This window comes from Stomoxys calcitrans, chromosome 5, assembly GCF_963082655.1.
Source record: "Stomoxys calcitrans chromosome 5, idStoCalc2.1, whole genome shotgun sequence".
Classification (NCBI taxonomy): Eukaryota; Metazoa; Arthropoda; class Insecta; order Diptera; family Muscidae; genus Stomoxys; species Stomoxys calcitrans.
Window position 1 is genome coordinate 120955284 of NC_081556.1, and position 3690 is coordinate 120958973.

The 3690-nt window shown below is 36.9% G+C and overlaps 1 protein-coding gene across 1 annotated transcript in view; it reads right to left on the reverse strand.

The window, feature by feature from the left end:
* Positions 1-3442, reverse strand: part of LOC106088392 (DNA-binding protein Ikaros) — a 122921-nt gene extending 119479 nt beyond the window's left edge. The window contains exon 1 of the mRNA XM_059370421.1: positions 3427-3442. The gene's annotated coding sequence lies outside the window, so the exon portion shown is untranslated. The remainder of the gene's footprint in view (positions 1-3426) is intronic.
* Between the last annotated feature and the right edge of the window lie 248 nt (positions 3443-3690).

Sequence of the window (3690 nt, forward strand, 5' to 3'; positions counted from 1 at the left end):
CTGAAGAACGTATTTCTGAACACAAAAACCGCCTTCGACTATCGCAGATCTCTCAACGAGATGGCTGAACAGTTCAAAATTCACCTGTTCTAGGTGCCGGGCCACAGAGATATCCCAGGGAATTCTCAAAGCAGACGAGCTTGCGAGACTAGGAACTACCTTACACACTCCAGGGACACTGGAATCTATGGGTATGCCTCTGCGAGTTGCATTTTTAGTGCGCACGCATGGTATGTAACTCCCCTTAATAGAAGTTTGTGCAAAGCGATCAGCCACATATATGTGTTTTCTCTTCCATGCGATATCTGATGACATTTTCAAGTAGCATATTTCGACAATCACAATGTTCATAAGGACCTTTCCACATGATATTTTATTCCTAGCTTATTATATTGTTCACAAGCTACCAAAAGCATTTACTTCTGAGTTTATTTAAAAAGAAAGTTATTTGTGATGGAGTACAAGCGTAGTGTGATTATGTTTTATTTGGTTGGAGAATCAAAACCGGCAATTGTTGGTGAACTAAAACACCTCAAAGTGAACAAAATGTTTGTGTGTCGCACCATATATCGTTATAGCGATACTAGTAGCGTTGCCAAACGGCATGGTGGTGGTCTACAAAAAAATCTACAACAATATCTGAAATGGTTCGGCGAGGAAAGGGATTACCGAAATAAACGCCGCAGTGGCAATCAAATGGCTGAAGATCGGAAAATCAAGCACAGTAATTTTTCATCTCAAGTGATGATATGGGTAGCTATGATCGCAGATGGCCACTCTCGAATCGTTTTCTTCGAGCCTGGCGTCAAAACAAATGCGACTTAATATCGGGAACACATTTTGAATCTGTTTTGGAGCCGTGGGCACGAAAATATTTCGGTCGTAGACCATGGACGTAGCAACAAAACTCGGCACTGTCACATAAAGTGTAAATGAAGAATAGCTAAAAATCATGTTTCCGGCTTCGTTTCGTACACGCAGTGGCTGTTCAATTAGCGAGATACCAATCCGAACGACTTTTCCGTTTGGGCCATTTTAGGTAAGAATCAAAAAATATGCCAGTATAGTTGCGCGGAAGACAGCCATTCTACAGGCATGGGCCAAAATATCGACAGAATAAATTCGCGCAACTTGCAACTTGTTTCTTTGATAGACTCGGAGCAATAGTCAAAGGAAAAGTTGGCCATATAGAGTAAAAGTGAATGGATTTTAAAATGTAATTAACTTCCACACTTCCTTGTCCTTTTAATCAATAAAAATTAATTTCACACAAAAAATATGGTCCTTTGAATTGGTAACACTTTGTGTCATCTTCCTGTAAATGACCTTTTTGACTTTTATGGATTTTTTTTTCATATAAAGGCAATATGAATAATCAGGGGCCGAATTACCTCAAACGTGATCGAATGCGCTTTCGAATCGAATGAAATTTCTTCTCGTATTTAATTGAGATTACCCCTTTTATAAACATTTTATTTAAATTTTTTATAAGTTATGATCGACTTAAACATTTGCGTTCTTAAATTTCAAAAATTTTTTTCAATAAAGAAATACATATTTCACAATAGAGAGATTTCAAATGATTTTACTCGTTCACGTATGCGGTAATTCGGCCCCAGATCTTTATTAGAATGTGTCTCCAAATGTCTGTTCATTCCGAAAGTTAAAACAATTTCGATTCCATGTGCGCTTAAAAATTATGAAAAACTCTTCAATTTATATGAATGTGGCAATACCCCATTAATTATACAATTGTCACTCTTTAATCTACTACAATTTTTACTATTATACTATATGTAGTGCAATAAATCGATACAACTTATCATCACATGGCTGGTACTATGTTTGTTTTTCATTGTTGAAACCCCTTTTTCCGCTATTACTTCTTGAAACATTACGAAAATAACAATCATTAAATAACTACTTTATTAAAATTATACCATAATTATTGAGAGAATGTCATACTGAATGAAATCAGCAAGTTTTTTTGCCTCAAAATCTATTATTTAGAAAAAGTAATTGGTAAAAAATATCGCGAAAAGCGAAAATAGTACCAGCCTATAAGCTGAATGGCACTTCGTATACATTTGATACAAAATACAAGATGTCGTTTGTGCAGGCGGCATACACCGTCTAGCTCGCTGCATTGAGCGGAAGAAAACGTAAATAAAGAATGAATATAAAACGAGAACAAGTTGGCATCCTCAATGCCAAAAACTACAAACATTTTTTGTCAGCTGATCGCTTGACTTAACCTTATAAAGTGAATCCTGATAACTTGCTGAGGCGCTCAGAAAAGGCTCCGTTCGAATATAGTCTGATACATCCGACTAAAAACCATGGAACGTCAACGAGCACATGGTTGCATAACACCTTGACGTTGGGGGACACTTTTACAGTAGAGTATCGCTACCATCTGGAGCAGGAGGAAGCGGGAAAAGTCCTATACGTGACGGAGATCCCATTAAAATTTCTACAGCTTGAGGATGACGTTTAGTCACCCTGTTTACTCTTAAAGGGGGTTTTGAGATAGTCCTATACGCAAAAGAAGATAAAATGAATTCCCTGTTGCAATAAGGTTACCCATTGCCTTGTTCATGCCTTCGTAGGGCAGACCACAATCGAAGTTTTAAGCGTCTAGAACAGCGTTTAAGCCACAAACTCCTCTCAAATTGTTACCTCGGTAGAGCTAAGGCGTTGAGACCATGACATACTTACTAGGTAGTGTACCGTAAACGGGCGAATAAATTTTTTTCTCGCGAAGTGCACTATCTTTCAACGAGTTTTGGTTGTGTGTGTATCATAGTTAAGAACTATAACACATAAACAACGAAAAATGGCGCGAACTAGTAATATACTCAAAATCAGAGTTGCACTAATCATTGATTATGACAGATTGTGCACTCAAAATTTTGTTGTTGGGTAACTGTCGAGGTAGTGACAGTAAATGAATATATCTTGGTTGAGACCAAAGCTGACTTGGGCAAACAGCTCGTTTTCGCTTTAAAATAATACATCGATTCGTTAAGCTTTTTCAACTTGTAAGTGCGAAACGACTCGTTTTCTACAAAAGCTAGTCATTTAAAGCATGTGAATCCAGATAAATGCCGAAAATGTGCATAATAAACACAGCCCTAAATTATAAAATTGGGCTGTTTTGGGCAAACGACTCATATCCCCATTACAATGCTTTAAAGAAACTTCCTTTTGCCCACAAATGCCAAAACTCTGCTTAATAAACACAACCCTAAATTATGTCAAACAATAAGTATTGAATAACTTTTAAGCAAATGGAAGAAAAGCACAAGGTGAATGTAGATCCCAAATATTACAAAATCGATCTTTGTTGCAGTCGTGTCAACAAACGTCCAAAAAACACGAAAAAATTTCAAAAACAAAAACATATACAGTTCAAAATCAACTCACGTTAACATATTTTGTTTCACAACACTACTTGTTGAAACTTTTTTATATATTCAACCGATAAATCTGCAATGATTAATGCACAACAACTTCACTGTTTTCCCAACTGTGTTCAATGTGAAAATGTAATAGATTAACTTGACAGCTGCGCTGTGCCAACGACATGGTTGTATTCGATGAGCAACGAATGACAGTGAAGAAGAATGAAGAAAACGCTGTGCGAATGTGTGTGTGTGACTTTTAAAACTAAAATGGCGACGTCAGTAG